Genomic DNA, 23051 nt, shown 5'->3' on the forward strand with positions numbered 1-23051 from the left:
GATCCGGTTCAAGTCGAAGAGATCATAGGAAAGGAATCGAGTCAGAGGTTAGACGCAATTTACGATGAAGAGCCTCTGGGATTCGAGAAGGACCCAATGGCATCAAACATAAAGATGTTAGCCCAAGACCCACTCGAAGAAGTAAATCTTGGAGACGAAGGTCAAAAGAGGATAACGTACATCAGCGCGAAACTAAAACCAGCACTAAAAGCGACGGTCATCAAAATGTTAAAAGAAAACAAAGATTGTTTTGCTTGGGATTACGATGAGATGCCTGGGCTAGAGAGAGATTTGGTCGAACTAAAATTACCAATAAAAGAAGGGAAGAAACCTATAAAGCAGACTCCCAGGAGATTCGCGCCGGATATTCATTCAAAGATTAAAGTAGAGGTCGAAAGGCTTCTACGTTGCAAGTTCATCCAAACTACAAGGTATGTTGAATGGATTGCTAATATAGTACCTGTGATTAAAAAGAATGGTTCATTAAGAGTATGCATAGATTTTCGTGATCTCAATGCAGCCACCCCTAAAGATGAATATCCTATGCCTGTGGCAGAAATGCTAGTAGACTCAGCCGCAGGCTTCGAGTATTTGAGCATGTTGGATGGATATTCTGGATACAATCAGATCTTTATTGCAGAAGACGATGTATCCAAAACGGCATTTCGTTGCCCAGGGGCAATAGGCACTTACGAATGGATTGTAATGCCTTTTGGTTTAAAAGATGCCGGGGAAACCTATCAAAGAGCAATGAATTCTATATTCCATGACTTTATAGAAACATTCATGCAAGTATATATAGATGACATTGTAGTAAAATCTACCTTAGATATCAGTCATCTCGATCATCTGGGCCAATCATTCGAAAGAATGAAGAAACATGGCCTGAAAATGAATCCCCTCAAATGTGCTTTCTTTGTGTAGGCAGGTGATTTCTTGGGTTTCGTAGTCCACAAGAAAGGGATAGAAATCAACCAAAATAAGACGAAAGCTATAATGGAAACCAAGTCTCCATCCACGAAGAAAGAACTGCAATCTTTATTGGGAAAGATAAACTTCTTAAGGAGATTTATCTCTAATTTGAGTGGACGCACGCAAGCTTTCTCACCTCTACTACGACTTAAGTAGGGAAAATTTGAATGGCGTGCTGAACATCAAGAAGCTTTTGATAAAATCAAGCAATACTTGACTCATCCACCAATTTTATCTCCCCCAAATGGGAAGAAACACATGTGCCTATACATTTCAGCTTCAGATAAAACAATAGGCAGCATGTTAGCACAAGAAGATGAAAATGGCATCGAAAGAGCCATTTATTACTTAAGTAGAGTACTCAATGATGCAGAGACTAGATATACCGCGATAGAAAAACTCTGCCTTTGCTTGTATTTCTCTTGTATCAAACTTAAGTATTATATAAAGGCAGTTGATGTTTATGTTTCGTCTCATTGTGATGTTATTAAACATATGTTATCTAAGCCAATATTGCATAGTCGAATTGGTAAATGGGCTTTAGCCCTTACTGAATATTCACTGATATTTCAGCCTCTTAAGGCAATGAAAGGTCAAATTGTGTCAGATTTTATTGTCGACCATGCAGTAGTTGAGAGTCATCAACAGTATGTGGATCTAAAGCCTTGGAAGTTATATTTCGATGGTTCGACTCATAGAGAGGGAACCGGAGTTGGGATACTAATAATTTCTCCTGATGGAATTCCAACAAAGCTTAAGTATAAAATCGAAGGCCCTTTATGCTCCAACAACGAAGCTGAATACGAAGCATTAATCGCTGGACTTGAAGCTTTGTTAGAATTGGGGGCAACCAGAGTCGAAATTAAAGGAGACTCCGAATTGGTCATTAAACAACTAACAAAGGAATACAGATGCATCAAAGAAAATTTGATCATGTACTTTGTCATAGCAAATAGGTTGCTCAAGAAATTCGAATATGTGGAATTAAAACACGTCTCAAGGACCAACAATCAAGAAGCAAATGACTTGGCACAGCTAGCTTCAAGATACAAGGTATCAAAAGAGAAGTTAAAAGAATTAATTGAAGTAAGAGGGAGAGAAATGTCTACTAAACTTTTCCCAAGTGATCTGGAGAATTCACAATTAGGTTGCGCCAACAAAGGAGAGTTCGAAATACTAAACATAGACTCATTGGCAGATACAGATTGGAGGAGTCCAATAATAAACTATCTAAAACATCCTTCGACAGATACAGACAGGAAGGTAAAGTATAGAGCCTTGTCATATTTCCTGATGGGAAACGAATTGTTTAAGAAAACTCCTGAAGGTGTATTGTTGAAATGCTTGGGTGAAGCAGAAGCATATTTAGCTCTTTCGAATGTACACAGTGGAGCATGTGGTGCACATCAAGCAGGACACAAAATGAAATGGCTTCTATTTCATTATGGAACGTATTGGCCTTCCATGTTAAAAGACTGCATAGAGTTTGCGAAAGGGTGTCAAGAATGTCAAGAACATGCAGGTATCCAACACGCCCCAGCAAACGAATTAAGTACAATAGTGAAACCTTGGCCTTTTAGGGGATGGGCACTAGATTTGATTGGAGAAATTCACCCCAAGTCATCTAAAGGTCAAAGATACATATTAGTAGGAATAGACTATTTCACAAAATGGGTCGAAGCAATACCACTGGCGAATGTGGATCAAGAGGCCGTGATTGAGTTTATTCAGAAACATATTATATACAGATTTGGAATCCCAGAAAGTATAACTACTAATCAAGGACCGGTCTTTACTGGGCGGAAAATGCAAGACTTCGCCAAAGAAATAGGTTTCAAATTATTTACTTCTACACCTTACTATGCTCAAGCAAATGGACAAGTTGAAGCAGCAAAGAAGATAATAATTGGCCTTATCAAAAAACATGTGGGGAAGAAACCCAAGAATTGGCATAAAACTTTGGACCAAGCACTTTGGGCTTGTCGAACGTCTCCAAAAGAAGCTACAAATACAACGCCTTTCCAACTGACGTTTGGTCATGACGTAGTACTCCCAATCGAGATATATCTGCAGTCAGTAAGGATACAAAGACAGGCAGATATTCCTCCCAACGTATACTGGGAGTTAATGATGAATGAGTTAGTAGATCTGGACGAAGATAGACTTCGAGCGTTGGAGATGATAAAAAGACAAAAGGAAAGAGTATCCAGAGCATACAACAAAAAGGTGAAAGGTAAAATGTTTATTAATAATGACCTAGTTTGGAAAGTTATTTTACCTATAGATCGAAAGAATCAGGCACTTGGTAAATGGTCCCCACACTGGGAAGGACCCTTTCGAATCTTAAAGGTATTTTCGAATAATGCTTACGAAATTGAAGAGTTAGCAGAAGATCGTAGGATCTTAAGAGTAAACGGGAAATATCTAAAGAGATATAAACCAAGCATGTACGAAGTAAAGATTGCAAAAACGTAGATATTCAAGGTACTACGAAAGCCAAAATGGTCAAACCATTACCAAAATGGCTTTATAATCGAAATATATGATAGATAAAGTAAAGAGACAGAGAAACACAAAAATATTTGTCATTTAAAAGGCAAAAGTGCATGCATTACAAAAGAGATCTAAGAACGTGATCCAAGAGCATTTGAGATTACAAAAAAGAAAACATGAAAACCTAGGGCAAACACTTGCTAATTGATCCTTTGATCTAGTCCTTCTAAGGACAGCACAGGCAAGCTTTCTGCCTCGAACATGTCTATAGATCCAGAGGTGCGCATCCTCCTCACTATACCCTTTTTGAGGAATATGTAAGAGAGGAGTCTCCCATATGGAAGACACGTCACATTCCCTTGACGGGCAACAGCCATAGAAACGGCTTCAACGAGGCCTTTGAAAATCATCAAGGGGAAGTTGATTTTCATCCCTCGAAGGGCACAGAGAATGAACTCTAAGTCTTCAACCATGATGTTATTTTCGTCATGCTTCCGAGGATGGAAGTTACCCACAAGCAGTTGATGCCAAATCCTTATAAACTTGGCACTAAAAGGATCATTGTCCATGAGAGTCCTCAACAAGAGATGAGTGGTCATGTTGAAGCAGTTATCATCAAAAGTCTCCCCAGTATTGTTACATCTCATCAAGTTAGCAATGGTGGTAGGAGTGATGCTAAGATGAGCATGTCGAACCTCAGAGACTATCGTGGTTCTACCTTCGGGATCTATGCGTAGAGACGCAAACATCCAGAAATCTGCTAGCATGTTAGGGTAAACAGAACCCTCCAGGATATCGCCATAGTAGAAATCCAGCTCTTGGTTAGCAAAGAGAGTATTGAGGGTGATGAAGTTGTCCTCAAGTTCTTCCTCAGAAAGTTTGAACTCTTTTTTTGATACAAGCTTTGATGTTGTTATAAGAAAAAGGTACAGCCATTTTAGAAAAGAGAGCTTAGAGGAAAAAAGGATATTTTTTCTGTTGCTGGTGTTTAAGGAAATGCAGAAAAAATGAAAGTATAGACGGAAGTTGATAAAACAAGAATGAAGAGATAAATGTGATGTTAAGCCTTTATATAGACCTGGGGCATTAAGGGGCGGTTTAAATTGTAATGATTGATTGGACTGCATTTGGTTTTCCAAAAAGAGAAGTTATGGCTTCCGCCGTTTCCCGCCCTTGGAAGTTGAGAAGTAATCATGAAAACTGATGCACGCACGTCTCAAAGAAACGTTTTGAAGAAAGTAACGTCACCATTTAATGATGATTACGGCTAAGGGAGTAGAAACGTCAAGTCTTAAAGTAAGGATGCTGCGAAGGGTAGTCAGATTATATGTGTTGCATTAATTGAAATCACTGTGGAAAATCTGAAAATATATTTTGGCAGAATCTGAAAGATTTGCTAAAAATAGTGCTTGCGAATATTGGAAATATGGACAAAGTGAAAAAATAAAAAGTCAAGCATACATATATATTTCCACGAAGGGTTTGGTTACAAAACGAAGGTGCAGCATTATAACAAAATACAGAGTTTGAGGTAACTAGTTAAAGTCCTCAGGGAGACTATTTTTGATCTTCGAATATTGAGTTTCCCATAAAGACATACGAAGCTCGAGTGATGCCCGTTGTTTCTTCAGTCCTTCAATCTCTGGCACTAACTTCTGGGCAGTTTCGAAATGTTTAATCCCCAATTGCGCCACTTCGAGCAAATCTTGTTGGTTGGCCTTTTGAATGGTTGCCTGACGAGTTTCAGCTTCCTTTATTTTCTTTTCGAGTACTTTTATCTCTTGTTTCCAGGAGTTGATATTCTTCTCATAGTCGTCATATACTTTCTGATTCTCTAAATGTTTAAGCTTAAGGGCCTCACCTTGTTTGGTTGCCTCCATAGCAGAGTTCCACGAAGAGTTGTGAGAGGCCATTTTTTTGCTTAACTGATCGTCGACATTTTGCTTTTGAAGAATATTAGCCTGAAGTTGTTCGACTAGAGAACCTAGCAAGACAATTACCTCTGAAACTTCTTTCGAGACTTGAAACAAGTCCACTTTCTTCAGAAGTTGATTCAAGCTATGACTCTTAGTAGGATTCTGACTAAGAACATCCGCAAGATTGGCTTCAAAGAATTTTTCTTTTATCTGACGAAGGAGACCAGGGATGTCCTCCTTGTCACCAGATTCTACAGAAACAGCTGGAGAGACATCAAGTGTAGAAGACGAAGTAGTGTTCACATTCATCATGGCCTTCAGGAAACTGAGAGGGTCAGTTTGCTTAAGCTGTTCCAGTTCTGAAGGAGTAGGTTGCGCAGAAATAGGCGTCGAAGTTGTCTCAGGAGCAACTTTTGTATCAAAGGCTGAAGTTTCTTGAGGATTGTTTTTATCCGGTTTAGAAATTTCCTCCATGGCATCTTGTCCAGATACAGTATCTTCACTACCATTTGGTCGCCGATTCGCATTATCGCTACCTAAGCATGGATGATCTTCTCCCAGGTTTTTACCTTGGTGGGTAGGTGGGGATCCATCAGTGGAATGGCTTTCTTCGACTAGCGCATTTGGAAAGATGGTGGCAAGAGGCCTAGCATCTTCAAGAACTGGTGAGAGAACATGAGTTTTGTTTTGAGAAACATCTACGTTAAACAAACCAGAATTAATCATAGTGACAAAAGTTCTGAGGAGTTTATTGATGAAAATGAAGAGGTTATGATTACCTTGGAGTTTGTTGACATTAATGGTAAGGTCGAAAGCCTTAAGATCCGAAGTAGCAGTGCCAGTATCATCCTGCAATAACAAGGTAAGATGTTAATTTAATCGTTTAGTTAAAATTTATAAGATGATTTCGGGTTGAAACCCAAATACCTTGGGTGGAATGTTGTCTGGACTCGAATTGTGGCTTTCGACAACAAAAGCATTGCTGGCAGTTTTTAAAGGTGATTCTTCAGAAGACGCCTTTTCACTAGAGGAAACGACTTTAGAGGAACCTGGCCCTTTCTCTTTTCCCAAAGGGGTAACAGCTTTTTGTCTCTTTTTATGTCCTTGCCTAGTACGGGGAGGAGATTTGTCTCCATCATCTGAGACAACCGTTGGAGAAACTTTCCGCTTCGAACCTACCGGGGGTTTCGAACTCTGGAAAAATGAATTAAGCAGAGTAAGTACTACTCATAGATTGTACAAGATTAGAATATAAAGTGGATATGTACCGTGGGCCTCTTATCAGTGGTGACAGAATCACTCTCATTCGGCTTGTCACTCTTAGACGCTTCAGAATCCTTCTGTGCAGAAGCTTCTTTGATCTTTCTCTTTCGAGCAACGGCTGTAGTTGAAGCTGGGATCAGTATATCATTAAAAAGAAGAAAAAGTTAGTCGAAAGATTGCCTGAGCCCAAACCTTCAGGTATTGAAGTCAAGACACAAACATGTTCAAGATCTATATGAAGATGCCCTTTGAAAGTATCCAGGGTATGATTAGTCGGAACCACTCGTTCGGCGCGTTTTTTAGTACTTTCTTGAAGAATTTTTAAAGCGTTTCCACACACAAACCAGTCTGGAAAGGGGGGGCTTAGGGCCACACCAAAATCAGCACTTGGCAGTGGAGGGAATCTTGGAGGATTAAGTTTGAAAGCCACTTCATAACGTAGTTCTGGTCGAACAAACGGGGGCAATTTCAACTTATCCAGTTTAGCGGAAAACTTTTCGCGTAAAATGACTGCAGCTTCACGAACGGTCCGACTAAGGTCATCAGGCCTGTAGATAGTTTCAAAGAATTTTTGAAAGGCTTGGATTTCTTTAATATGAGTCGAAGTACCTTTGTGAAAATTCTCCTGCACATCAGCAAAAGCTATAGTTAGTTCTTGAGTAAGACTATCGGCATCGAAGATCTGTGTGGTATAATAACTCGTCCACCATTGGTGAAAATCTGGTGTGGCATAAAAAGCAGGTTCGAAGGAAATAGGAGAGAGATTGGCAACGCCAACATATTTGTTGATTTTGGATTCACACTCTTCTTCAGATAAATACAAGGTGTGGAAACACATATGGTTCCTTTTATCGTACAAACATTTGGGTTTTATTTGAACCAACCCAAACTGTCTCGAGACTAGATTTGGTTGGTAGCATACAAGAACACATTGGCCTTTGGATGTTCGAAGACGATGATAAAACAGCCTTGGAGTAAGAAAGGCTTTCCAGATTTCCATAGACTCAGTTTGTTGATCCTGAGATATTGGCGGGAACCTTCGAGTGGACCACTCAGGACCGATTGTTCTGTGTACGAACGGAGCCATGGAAGGATCAAATTGATTACGCTGAGCGAACATCATTATATATGCTAGGAAGTGTTCACGGAGTTTCCCAGTCTCTTCTTTCGGAGTTAGGTAAGCCAACCTGGTACCTTCTATAGTTCGATTTTTGATCTCATTATCTTCTTCATTGACGATGCCTCGAAAGGGAAGATGAATTTCAAAAGTAGCGTTAAGCCACAACTGCAATAGCCAGAAAGGACCAGCAAAAAGCAAATTTCCACTTTTGTAGTTTTTAGTAAGGTTCGCGGCTTCGCCAAGGTTCTCATAAAGAAATCCCAGGATTAGCTGGTTCAGGTTGAGTTTCTTTCCAGCATGTAGCTGATTAGCCATACAAAGATATCTCTTTGCAACCTGTATGGACCTTGAGCAGAAAACACATCGTGAGAGCCACAGTGCTAGAAAAGCAATATGCTCCTCATCAGAGACTTCTGCTTGCGCTGTGTTATGGTATTTCTGAATGAATGCAGTGTAAGTGACTGTTGCCTCATTGAAATTAATAGTATCAGTATCCATATCATTTGGGTCAAAGGTTTCCCCAGTTGGTCAAAGTCTTGTAATAGCAGCTATATCGAAAAGAGTGGGGGTAACCATTCCACAGGGAAGGTGGAAGGTGTTATGGGAGGCATCCCAGAAGTGAACCGCTGCTACTAACATGGGTTGGTTATATTCTAAGCCTGTTTTGGATAATTGAATTAAATCATATATTCCTAATGTTTTCCAGAAGGATTCCTTCTTTCCTTCTACTTTCGTTAACCAGGCGTAGTATAGTTCAGGATCTTTGCCTAATGGGATTGACCTAAACACTTTCACAAAGTTGGTCATATAGTTTAACCTAATTTTCGTCAAGACCAGAGGGTTTGCAGTTGAAGCTTCTTCAGCATTATCAGGTTCTCCTAGAGATGAATGTCCATCTTCATCTATCTTAATCTTACTAACTAAGGGCCTAGTTCTATAATAAGCAGGAAAGAATTTGTTCATAGATGGATTGTTTTCGCATGGTAACGGACCCATAAAAGCAAGAGGTTTTCCAGAAAGTTCAAAGGGGATGATTACCTGAGAAGCGTAGATAGCGCCCGCCTCTGCAGTATTAGGGTTTGGTATGTGTTCTTGTTCTCCTAACTGCGTTGGATTTTGGAGCTTTAGAACAGGATGAAGAACATTTGAAGATGAAGCCATGGAGAAGTTTGATTAAGAAAAGAGGTTTTGAAGGAACTGAAGTTGTTCTTCTGAAGGAGAATAAAGAAAGAGGAGTGAAAGGTGTATAAAAGTGCAAGGTCAAGTATTTAAAGGTTTAACGGAAACCCTTTTAAATCTTTTGGGTAAAAACCAAGGGACACGCGGCAGAAATTGATTTAATCCAACGGCGGTCGAATAAATTAGCTTTACTCCTAGTATGTAGGAGTAATGATCAAGAAGTAAGGTCAAAGACGTGGGAATGTAAGTTATGAGAAGACATCTTTGAAAATGACAAGACATTTTGGAAACAGGGTCATCAATGATTATGACGTCAGTCAACAATCTTGGAACTTTCAAAGATAAGTAAGGGACGAAATCTTATGACGACAAGAAACGCCTATTTCTCTTGTTTTTCGAAATAGGCATTTAATGGGGGAAATTTGTTAGCTGAAGATTTCGTTTTGCAAACATGGTCCTTCGAAGGATAAAAACTCGAAGGAAGGATGGTTACTGATGACCATCTTCGAAGATAAAAATGGCTCCTGATGGCCATACTTTGAGAATGAAGATTTCTAAGTTATAACGAAGATGGTGAATACTGAAGCTAGTAGGAGTATATGTCTTCGAAGACTTAGACAGATTTCGTGAAATATGTTAAGTATTGACACTTAGCGTGTTTTTTAGTGTTTTAATGTTAAATACACTGCCACGCGTCGAAGAAGGACTTAGGCGGGAGGATTTGAAATTCGAAGACGGTTTCGTAACTGTCTAAAGACAGATGGCATTCCTGAAGTTCTTATGAGAAACGTGGCATTAGATTAGCGTAGGACCGTTAAGGTCGAAACTAGTATAAATAAGGGTCTTAATGTTAGGATTCCGTGTGTTCATTTTGTACAAATCACTCACATATTACTCAAGTATCAAGTGTTAAAGAGAAAGAGTTCGCTGAGAAATGTACGTATGACACCACCATTTTAAATACATGTGTATTTCTCCTTTATTTTCAAGTATCTTTCAATATTATTGCATTTCATTTACTTCTTGCCATTTACGTTTCTGTACTCATTATTCTCATGTCGTTTATCTTTGAAGTATTTAACATTTATGCACTTTAAGATTTCTGCATTTTTACAGTTTCGTCTTATATTTTATCTCGACTTACCTTTCGCTGAAGTTATACTCACGTGTATAACGAAGTGATTGTTAATTTTATTTGTTTCGTTCGAAGTAATTCTTATTGACAAGATGAATCATAGATATGGTTCGAATGACCATTAATAACAATCTTTTTGACTATGTCCTAGGATCAATCTAGTCGATCCTGCGAGTAACCAAATCATATTTATTATAGTTTGGAAGACTAGCGGTTGTTTACCGGAAATCACCGTAAACAGGTACCAAGTCAAAATATCCATTAAAAAGGGCATATTCCAACATTTTCACAGTGCAAATCGATTTGTATAAAGTGTAAATCGATTGACACAACTGTTTCCGCACCATATTTGCTTATATCATCAGTGCAAATCGATTTTCATAAGACAGCAATCGATTTTCGTAACTGTTTTTGCACCAGATTTTGCCCTTTTCAGCAGTGCATATCGATTTGCATAAGGTGTAAACCGATTGCACCAGGGCAAATTTTGAAGAATGAAGGCAATTTTTAGATTTTTAGGAGTGTGTCACCATATTCATGTGTGAGGTGGATGTTATAGATTGCACAATCAATTCTTTACCTCATCTTGATCAAGTCATATCATGTACCCTCACTTGATGACATGTGCACCATTGGATCATAATTTTGGCTCCAAATTCATTTACCAAGCCTAATTCTAAACCTCAACTAATCCCAAGCCTAAATCATATCAATAGAGACCTCTAACTCCTCATTTTACAAGCATGAAAATCCAAAAGAACTCTTGCAATTTCTCTTCCCATCCTTACCAAATCATTCAAAACTCTATTCTTCCATAAAAAAGTGAGTGAGATCCACCTTGAACCTCACTAACTTTAAGCTAAACCTTCATCCAAATACTCTTTCTTCATCAATTGTTGGTATATCAAAGTATTTGGTGGTTGCTCTTGAAGAGATGTGATCCATTGTTGTTTGTGTGTGATGCACCTTTGGTGCTACATTAATGCTATTTGATGGTGATTTGATGGTATTTTCGTGCATGATTGCATTCAAGATCACAAGGTGTTTGGTTTTATGTTTAAACAAATTTTACTCTCTTTATTTGCTGTTTGTTTGAAAATTGTGCATGCAAATCGATTTGCATCTTGTGCAAATTGATTTACACAGTTGTTTTCAGTACAGAATTTTAAAATCTGAGTTATACAAATCAATTTATACTCTGTGCAAATTGATTTGCAGCTGACAGAATGTTGTTTTTTACCTTTTTAAACTCGTTTTTGGTATCTCTTTTTCCTCTACTTCATTAATATCATTGGATCTAGGATATTGATAGGTTTGAAATAACTAAATCCATAATATTAGATGAATGATATTAATGATAGTTTTTTTAGTGATTTTATTTCAATGTAACTCCATCTTTCTTCTTCTTCTTTTTATTTTGGTCAATGACAATCTTCAATATCATTGGAATTCTTATGGATTCTTGATGAAGACGAGACCGCTAATTTTTTTTCTTTTCGTGCAGTATTGCTTTCGGAGAACGATCTACATACCATTTCTCTCGCATGCATTAACACAAAAATTATTGACCGGCCTTATTGTAGGGTGACTTCTACATAAGTCACTTGGCGATCTGCTTAACATAGCGTAAAATTTCGTGTCTCAAATAAAAAGATCCAATATGGTAAAGATTGTATGCGGTTGGTTTAAGACTTATGGAAGTTTATCGTGTAGTCGCTATGATTTTATCAAGCTTCTGATGAACTTTCATTGAATTTAAACCCGAGAACATGATTCACTCACCATCGATCTTTATTACTAACATTTCAATGATATACTTGACAAATTTCAAGATGGTCATCTTGCTAACAATTAACAATTGACTTTAATTTCCGCACTTTATTATATTGTTCTTTATATTTTCGCGTTATGCTTTCTTTTATTTTCGCCTTTATCATTCATCATGTTTATGTTTCCGCTATTTTCCTTTTGTCCATTTGGACGTATTGTTTATGTTTCCGCTATTTTCCCTTTGTCCATTTGGACCATACTCTATTTTTGTGCCAAAACATTAATAAACAACTTAAAATGATAAAAACAAACTTAAGGCTATATGGACTATTGGTTACTATCTCGAGCATTTTGGAGACCTGGACCGTTTGGACTTAGCACCTCTGGACCTTGTTTTTTTGTTGTTGTTTTGGCTGGCATTGGGTTGTTTTCTGTTTGTGTGTGCAGGTATTTCCTCAAAAGTCCTTGATGGTTAATTCCAAGGCATTGTGATAAGGAATTCATCTGTACACAGTCGTTACTCTGCCCGATTTTTGTCAGAATTTTTATAATGTATTCCAAAGGCTTGGTGCAAGTTGTGATAAAGATAATCAACTTCATCTGGATCCCCAAGTGGTAATGTGTTGGTTTAGTGTTGGTAGTCTAAAGGATGGGAAATCTACCTTGACTCTTAATGTCAAGCGTTGGCTTCTTATTTTGGTCAGATCGTTCTTTCCTTAACCTTTTATTTTACGCTCTAGGATAGCCTCTTCATCTCCTCCCACTTCTTAGATTCTCAAAATCTTCTCCCTTTTTCCAAAACCTTCTTATGTTTGCAAACTCTCTTTAAAAATATTTCTTTAAAAAATATCTTTTGCCCTTGTTGGCATTTCTTTCAAAGTTTAGACATGATTAATTGATGTAGTGAGTTGCGATACCCTATGATCTTGATACTGACTGATATGATGGAACGTTTTCCACTTGAGAGAGCTGGTGGCATACTTGTTTATTTTATCCAAGTTATAGCCCTTCTTTCATTTGTGATTCAAAGAAACCATTTGTTCTCATGTTTAAGATCAATGGCTGAGTATTCTCTCCAACGATGATAAAGTGTTTATTCCTTTTATAATATCTTCCCTTTTTAGTGGAAATACATTAGCTCTGACTTCTCCATTACACCAAGGAGGTATGTAGGCACAAGACGTAATGTCTTGCCGAACTTATTTTAATAATCAAAAAACCTTATTCCTTTCACATACAATATCTTTTACAAAACACTGATTTTCGAAAAGGTTCATGTGGAGTACCACATATATGAGGGGTGCTTAAAACCTTCCCTTTGTATAATCAACATTGTACCTAAGATCTCTCTTTTTTTAAAAAACAAACTTTGGGTTTATTTCGCTCTTTTCCCATTTCCTTTGGAAACAATAAAGCGCGGTGGCGACTTTCACTGAAATAATGAGTCAAGTCAATCCTATGGCTTTGATCTCAGATTTTCCCCGCTACAATACCTATGATTTTAAACAATGATTATAAATAACTGTTTGTTTTTTATTTATTGTACATAATCAACATAATATGAACAATGTTCAACAAGTTCACTTAATTTGGATGGATCCTAAAACATCTCAACTAACATCTGAGACATAACTTCTTATACTCCATTAAATATAATTTGTGCCATCTATCATCTTAAAGAAATGTTGTATCTTTGTTCTATAACTTCTTACCTATTTTTGAGGCATATTATTTTGTTTCATTATTTGCATGATCCAGGTGATACTTCCAATACATTATTCTTGCAACAACAAAATTATATGTCCGGGTGGAACATGATGCTTTGTCAAATCTATTGTTCTTAGACACCTCACAAACGAATGATTTTACAACCTATTAGATAACTTGTGATCGTGAAATCCACATTTTACGTCAATGTTCCATGATAAACCATATTTAAGAGATGTTGACCTGATTTTGAATGAGCAACCTCATTAAAAGAACAGAAAAAAACCTTTTTGACAGAGATTGAGTTCGGGGGGTAAGTTATACAAAGGGAAGGTGTAAGGCACCCTTTGTATCCATGGTTATCCATGGGCTCTTAATTTCTTAGCTCACTTGTTTGTTTGAATTGTTTGAAAAGATTGAGAAAAAGTTTGAATAAGAACTTTAGCTTGTAAATAAGCGTAGTCTTTTTGAATTTGATTTGAAAAGAGTGGGAAAAAGATTTTGAATTTAGAGCAAGCAATTAGTAGCAACTACCCTAAGTTATAAAAGTCGTTCTTTTAGCTTTTCGGGCGAAAGGGTCTATCCATACCGTGGGAGGGCCGAAAGTCTTTCAATTGGATGTTTCAGGGTCATCGAGAATAATCGTTCGCCACTAGACTGTCCCGTGCCATAAAGAGGGCAGGTAGTCTAAGGGAAGGATATAATAGTCATTTAACCTTTAGGCAACAGGCGAGGATACCTTAGCAATTGGGATAATAGTTATATTTTTATAAGATAACCTCGAGGGAGTTTCAATAACTTTAAAGGCAACATTGCTTTAGGTATCCTCAGAATCGAGGGACTTGACTATTTTTAGGCAACAAAATTAAGGCAACAAGGCAGCAAGTAATAAGGCAACAGGAAACAAGAAGGGTTACCCTAAAGGTGCGTGTGTGGCACAATCAGGTGGTTAATTCAGATATTTATCTTGTAAGTTAGTGATCTATATTCAATTCATGGTCGCACTCCCTATTTTACTAACCACACAGTTTAAAATAAGCAAAAATTAAAGACAGAAATTAAAAGTCCTACGCTATTACAATAAACACCTGTGGGCGGAAAAAAAATAAAGGCAGAAAGGTAGAAAACTTTTTACAAGGCTTTGGGGCAGATACATAATAACAGCAAGCAATAGTAACGCGAATAATAAAAATAATAGTCAAAACAATAATGAGGCAGAATTAAAATAAAGGCGAAAAATAAAGGCGAGAATTAAAGTAAAGGCAAAAATTAAAATAAAGGCAAAATAAAAATAAAGGCAGAAATAAAAATAAATAATTAAAGGCATGCGACATACACTGGAGTGGGAGGTGAGAAGAGAATTCGCGAATAAAAGGATAAGTTTAGAAAAACATGGTTAAAAAACCTTATGGCTAAAAAGAGGGTAAAACCTAAACCTACAGTTTGATAAACAACCCTTACATTACTCATAGTCACATGGTTTTGATTAAAAAGGCTGAATATAAAAACCTAAGATTTAATTTTAAATTATCTAAATTAGTTAGTCTAAAATTAAATTATTTTCCTAAAAATTAAACCTAATTATTTTATTAACCTATTAAAACTATTTAATATAATTATTCTTTTAATTATTTAATTTGATTATCCTATTAAAAAACTAATTTAAAATTAGTAAACTAATTAAAACTTATAAACTATTTTAAAAAAGGTGTTAATTAAAAGAGAAAGAAAATTACTTTTTGAAAAAAAATAGTTTAAAAGAAATTTTTGGAAAACAAACTAAATAAAAGATAAAATAATAATAAATAAATTAAAGAAACCTGGAGCCAGAATCAGGTGCTGCTGGTTGGTGAGGGTCCATCGTGTGCCTTTAGCCTTGAGGACGTTGGATCACAAGCTGGGAGATCTGATGGTTGACAGCCGTAGGCGCACCATAGTCACGCGTAGATGAGTAACGCAGAATCTGTGACATAAGGATGGCAAACAAGTTAGAAAAAATAATTATAAGAACATTGAAGCACCTGAGAATCGAACCCAGGTGTAGGACCTTGCAAACCTCAAGCCTAGCCATGTGAGCTACTTGCATTCGCTATTTATCATATAATTAAAACAAATTAAATATAAAACGTTAACAATATTGGAAAGAAAGTCAAAGAGTTCATAGTGGGGCCCATGTGCTGCGTGAATGGCCAATTAGAAACTGAGAGAGGATTTGGAAGAGTTTGACTCTCCAACGGAAAGTTGCCATGCGTGGAGAGGGAGTTTGGAATGTTGGCCAACCAGCCACAAATTGCCACGCATATGGTCAAGGGTTCGAGGAACTGTTCATCGTCACTATCCTCGTGACCAGTGGATTTTGTTGCGCATTTTGCTCCCATTTTACCTGCGGATTTCACTGCTCATTCTGCAAAAATTAAAAGCTCGATAAAACGACGTTAAACAGAAAGCATGGGTACCCAGATCTACTAAAAAACACGCCACGAACCCAATGGTGGCATTGGTTTTGGCTGAAACGACACGTAGATAGGGTTTCTAGAGCTTCACGACTTGAACCCCATCAATGGTGATTCGAGATTTGTGCGTCCAATCCTTGGTTTGAGGGTTCATACCTTCTCCAAGACATGCCATAAACTCATACACACGATCGAACAACATTAAAACACGTAAAAATCATGAGATATGAATTTCAAGAATGTATATAAAATATAGGACCTTCATCGTGCGATTTGAGTGTTATGAGACCTGGTTAATGGTGTGCTCTTACCATGTATTACCTTAGGAAGATGATGGATGACTCAGAAGAATCAAAAAACTCGTAGTACAATCCTTTTTCACGTGCCCTAATTTTTTATCCTTTGTGAGGTTTTGAAACCCTATTTCTTTGGCTGCAAGAACGTCTCAAATTTGTCCCCTCTGCTTGTGGTTAGGTTTAGAATATATAAAGGGGTGAATTTAGGTCAAAGGGTGATCGAAAAATTAGCAAGTGTACTATTTTTCATCAATGTAGTTTCAAATAGAGGTTTATACCCAGTATCGAACTCGCGGACTGCGTAGGAAATACAAGTTTTGCAATTATTCAATTGAACAAATTGCCGCGCAATGAACTTTGTTCCCCAATTTATGAAATATAGTTATAATGAGCTACTACCGAATCTCAAGATTTGTTTTCCTTAATTCCTTAACGGAAAACCTTTGGTGTTTATCTTTAATCCTAATTCCTTAGCTATTAAAGATAACAACAAGTGCTATAATAATTAATATCAAGAATTACACGGTTACTACGGTTAAATCCTCATTCCTAAGCAATTTTTACCGAAGTATTATTGTGCAAAATGCGTTGAGTGGTTTGTCCGACCTAAACCTCAACCGTAAATCCGAAAACTATTTGTCCGATAGAAAAGGCGTTAAAAACTTTGCACAATGAAGATAAACTCATTAAAACTTGAATAACATAAATTGATAGAAAATTAGTTCATAACAATGGCAATTCAGGGACATCCCCCTTGCATTGGGGGGTTTAGCTACTCATAGTAATATTCGAAGAATTAAGAATAGAGATGATAAACATTACAAAAATTAGGAAAAGCTTTGATCTTCAATTGCGATTGCCGTTGAAAATCTCCGTTCTCCGAAACCCTTGTTAGCTTCTCTTCTTCACCGTAGAATTCTTCAATATGATCCAAGATAATCCAAAAAACTCTCAAACTAGGACTAAGTAGTGTTAGGTTACATTCCATTCATGTAAAAAGTCGAAAACGCCCTTAATGAGACTTGAAATAATGAAACTGCTAAAAAAACAATTTCTGGCCGCAACGGATGACACGGCCGTGTCCCACGACACTGGCGCCCGTGTCAGCCTCTGGTTTCTCTTTAAACAGCATTTTTCCATGTATCAGCTGACACGGCCGTGTCCCACGACACTGGCGCCCGTGTCAGCCTCTGTTTGCTCCCAACAGCTTTTTTTCCTTTTTCAGCTGATACGGCCGTGTCCCACGACACTGGCGCCCGTGTCAGCCTCTGTTTGCTCCCAATAACTTTTTTTCCTTTTTCAGCTGACATGGCCATGTCCCACGACACTGGCGCCCGCGTCAGCTACTTTCTTTGCATTTTTGGCTTCGTTTTCTTCTGTTCTCGTCCCATTTTTTCGGCGATTCTTCCTTTCACCTAAAATAACCAATAACTACCAACAAAGTGATCAAAAGTAACTATTCCACTAAAAATTACCACTAACAATTAGATTAACAAAACATGAAAGAACTACTTAAAACAAAGAACAAACCATTCACAGTGTTACCGAAATGACCGATTTTTACCAAATAATTTGGGGAGTATAAGTGAAATTTGGTGACCGATCACAACCCCAAACTTAGCTCATTGCTTGTCCTCAAAAAATGCATGAGATACCAAACAAAGGTCACCCCTAAATTTATTCTTCCACAATACAACCTTGTTTTTCACAACTCGACTTCTACCCTTCCGGTCAATCATGCTAGCTTTTACTCCCCGAATTTTCCGCTCCACTTTCACATTAAAATTCTCCTTCACCTGTAAGCTTTTTCACACTTCTCACCAAGTCTCTCACGGTTAGAAGTAATTCACTCATAAATCACGATATGCAATATCAACTTTTAAATTTGAACAAATTCTACTTTCATACACAAACACTTTGCACACACTTTTTGAGGTCTTTGGGTTGTAACGGGGCTTAGGACAAGTGGGATAAACAAGGAAACGGATACACAAAGGTTTTTTTTTGGGCTCGGCAGTCATGTTGTCTTTCTTGTCATTGTGCTTATTTGAATCCGATGGGGTTTAACATTGACTCTTTAACTTCACTCAATTTTTTGAGTGTCTCAAATGTAACCAAGTCATTTTGCCAGGACAAGTGTGTATTTATGAGTTCTATATATAATTTTTTTCTTTTCCTTTTTTTTTCCGGAGCATTCAAGAGTCTCCACATTTTTTTCTTTTTTTTTTCACACTTGTCCTTTTCGTGTAAGGTTCACCACTCCAAACTTAGAACTTTGCACAATTTCTACATCCACAACGTTTCTGCCGAGCACGGGTAAAAGGGAATATTTTTTTTATTTTTGGCCAAGGGGTAATATATGCGGTTTAAAAAAAACAAACAAGGGATACAAGCTCAAAGGGGTTTGCAATGGATAAACATACATAAGGGACGGCTAGAAAGGCTCAAGGGAAACAAAAAAAACGTGCCTCAGTGTGTGTTATTATGTAGTGTCATATGAGTAGAACTTACGCAAATTCAAAGTGATAAAATCATACCTGACTACTCTCTCATGATGATAAATTTCTGGCTTTTATGATCTCACCATGTTGGGCATAGCTTACAGGATCCAGAGTACTTATTGTGTAATGTCGCTTCTTTTCCGGTTCGTATGTACCAGCTTTCAATCTCAGTCCGGTGTCATCGAGTTGCGTCCAACTACTTCTTTCGGTGGTATCAACTTTCAGGGATGCCTTTTGGTGCAAGATTGAGTTGTCTGGTTCATCCTTTCCTTACTACTCCATCAATCATCCAATAAAGCACATCAATCTATAACACTGGAAGGTCAACATTAAACAGAAATAACTTAAAAAACAAGAATAACTGAAATTAACAGCTAAAATAAAACATTATAATAAAAAAAAACTTAAAACACTAAAAATCCCCCCCACACTTGAACCAAACATTGACCGCAATGTTTAAATTCAAGATTCGAGGGAGAACTTACAGTGCTCTACTATGGAGGAGGAGGGAACTGAAGCATCAAATGTCGCATCATGTGGTGAATGTTATCTAACATTGCACCCTGACGCGCTTGTTCATTACCTTGGCGAACTTGCTCCACTCCTTGCATAGTTTGTTCAGCACGGAGATCCCCGAACTCCGTCTGAATCCACAACCATTCTTCTTGGTTCATGGATGAAAACCGGTCACCCGCTTGAGGACGCACCTCTGGTTGTTCATCCATATTCGCATTAGTTTTTTCTTGTTCCTAATACTCCTCATCCATATTATCTTCTTCCTCCTCATTACCTATTTCGTCTTCATCCTCCTCCTCCTGAATTTGCCTACCCAAGGATACATATACCCAATTGTCCCTTTCAGAAATTGATACTCTTGCAGGATCGGGGAGTGTCAGAATAACAAGTTTCTTCCATACCAAACCATATTGTGTACCCTGCACTCGAATCATTCCTTGATTGACAAGGGCATTCATGTCTAACTTATTCATACCTGTGACAATTTCGTCATTCAGTGCCTGCGGGTTATAGCCAAAGTGTCTGGCTATTTGGGTGATCATGCCTCCGACCGAAATACCACCCGTAGAGGCGCGACCCACCTTACCCAAATGGTATGCCGCAAATGCGGCCACATTAACAGGGAACGCTTGTGCCATGGCATCTAACAGATATAATTCAGCTCTTGACGCCACTCCCGTGCTGTCTCCCCTGCCAAATAAGGAAAAAGCGAGACATTTTTTAGCATACCTGAAACATGGATTTTGTATCTTAGATGCTTTAGCACTCTTTGCCACATAGACACCCTCCTTAGTAATGTCATTCCAAAATGTCGAGGGGCAGAAATACGAAGGGACCGCGCCGCGTCCATTAATGGGGAGGTGCAGGACGACTCCCAATTCCTCCACCGTCAATTGGTGGTCCTCATTGTACAACTTGAATGTTAGTACCTGAGTGGCAATGATATTCATCCGCCTTAACGCTCTGCAACTTAAAATCCACGGAACATAAAAATTCAAGTGTTATGCGCTCGTATGTCGGCGCTTCACAATGCATAAATTCTAAAATGCCTAACACATGAAACATTCGATTAATTTCATCCGACAGTCCTAGAGCAGATAGAGTTTCAGAGCACATATACCTTGATGGTGTCAATTTACGCTGAATACGGCGAGAATGACAAACCTCGTGTACCGGATTAGTGAAAATTATTCCGTGAGCATTGGTAGGCGGTGGTGGTGCATCGTTGGTCCTTGCACGAGACCGCGAGGACTGCCCCACCGGTTGTTTTCCTCTCGTATTTCTCTTGGGAGCCATTGATGGTACCTAAAAAAATGAAATTCAACCGAAGAATTAGTAGAAAAAGCTACCGTAGTAAGGTAGAGGACAAAATTTGGAGCAACTTTCGTGAAGATGGATTTGGAGATGAGTTGATTTGGGGGTGAAAGTTTGAAGCTTTTGTGTTGGTGGCTATGGAGTTTTTGAATTTTCTAGAGAGAAAATGAGAAAGAAGAAAGGAGAAAGAAGGGGAAAAGAAGAAAAAGAAAAAACAAATAGGTTAAGTGGGTGGGACCCACGAAAAATATATATCAAACAAAATCAAAAATCAAAAATAAAAAGAAAACAAGGCAAAACGAAAAAGCAAAAAAAAAATAAATAAATAAAAAATTCGCTCCAGCCGGACACGGGCGTGTCCCACGACACGGGCAGCCGTGTCCGGCGCTGCCAACACCACGCTTTCCCCCTTTTTTTATGAAACGATAATTTCATCGGACACGGGCGTGTCCAGCGACACGGGCAGCCATGTCCGGGTCTGCCTTCCCCACTTTTTTTTCTACAAAACAATAAAAAATTTCATTAGAAATAAACGCGTGGGTTGCCTCCCACGAAGCGCTTCGTTTAACGTCGCATGGCTCGCCGGTCGTTCATCTCATCCTGCGAGACGAACAACATGAATTTGACCACTCTCTTGGCTTTGGTAATACGGTTTTAGTCTTTGCCCATTAACCTTAAAAGTATCCTCATTTGCTGGGTTTTTCAGTTCAATCGCTCCGTGAGGGAATACCTTGTGAATTACGAACGGTCCCGACCATTTCGACCTTAGCTTGTTGGGAAACAATTTTAACCTGGAGTTAAATAAGAGCACCCTCTGGCCTTCCCAAAACTCCTTCCTTTGGATCCTACGATCATGCCATTTCTTGGTTTGATCCTTGTAGATTTTTGCATTTTCATAAGCTCGATTCCGAAATTCCTCTAGTTCATGAAGTTGAAGAATTCAGGAATCTCCTGCCTTAGCAAGATCCAAGTTAAGAAACTTGGATGCCTGCAAAGCCTTATGTTTCAGCTCCAAAGGCAGATGACAAGCTTTTCCATAGACCAATTGGTAAGGGGACATACCTATAGGTGTTTTAAAAGCAGTACGGTATGCCCACAATGCGTCATCTAACTTACTTGCCCAATCCTTGCGAGAGGCGTACACAGTCTTCTCAAGGATCTGCTTCAGCTGCCTATTTGACACTTCCACCTGCCCGCTTGTTTGAGGGTGATACGGGGTGGTTATGCGATGTTTCACATTGTATTATAACAGAAGCTTCTCCATAAGTTGATTTAGAAAATGTGTTCCTTCATCACTTATGAGGGCTCTTGGCACTCCAAACCTTGCAAAGATATTTTCCTTCAGAAATTTTACTACCACTTTCGCATCATTGGTTGGTAATGCAAGTGCTTCAACCCACTTCGATACATAATCCACCGCCACCAATATATAATTCTTCCTAAAAGATGGTGGAAATGGACCCATGAAATCGATGCCCCATACATCAAAATGTTCGACTTCCAGCATGGCATTCTGAGGCATCTGATTCCTTTTCGAAATGTTACCAGTTCTTTGGCACTTGTCACACTCTTTGATTATCTCTTGGGCATCTTTGAACAACGAGGGCCAATATAACCCTGACTGAAGTACCTTTGCCGCAGTTCTATCACCACTAAAATGTCCTCCATACTCTGAGTCGTGACAAGCTTTTAACACGTCTCGTTGCTCTTCCTCTGGAACACATCTTCTAACCAGCCCATCTAGCCCTTTCTTGTATAAGAATGGATCATCCCACAAGTAGAACCTGCAATCATGCAAAAACTTCTTCTTTCGGTTAGAATCAAAATCATCGGGGATTACCCCACCTACCAGATAGTTCGCATAGTCAGCGAACCAAGGGACACCAATAACAGCGAGGATGTGTTCGTCTGCGAATTCATCCTTTATTGGCCGATTCTCTTTTGTTTCCTCAATAGGTGACATTCGAGAAAGGTGATCCGCCATAGTGTTTTCACTCCCTTTCTTGTCACGAATTTCCACATCAAATTCCTGAAGGAGTAAGATCCATCTGAGAAGTCTTGGCTTAGAGTCCTGTTTGGCAAAAAGATACTTCAAAGCAGCATGGTCAGTATAAACAATGACTCTAGAACCCAACAAATATTGCCTGAATTTATCAAAGGCATACACAACTGCTAGCAACTCTTTTTCGGTTGTTGCATAGTTCATCTGTGCAGGGTTCAAAACATGACTAGCGTAGTAAATAACATGCAATAATTTTTCTCTCCGCTGTCCTAATATTGCCCCTATTGCAATGTCACTTGCATCACACATGATCTCAAAAGGTAGAGACCAATCTGGGGCCACAATAATTGGTGCCAAAACTAATTTTTCCTTGATAGTTTCAAATGCCACGGCACACTCATTATCAAAATTAAA

Source organism: Vicia villosa, linkage group LG4, assembly GCF_029867415.1.
Source record: "Vicia villosa cultivar HV-30 ecotype Madison, WI linkage group LG4, Vvil1.0, whole genome shotgun sequence".
Taxonomy (NCBI): Eukaryota; Viridiplantae; Streptophyta; class Magnoliopsida; order Fabales; family Fabaceae; genus Vicia; species Vicia villosa.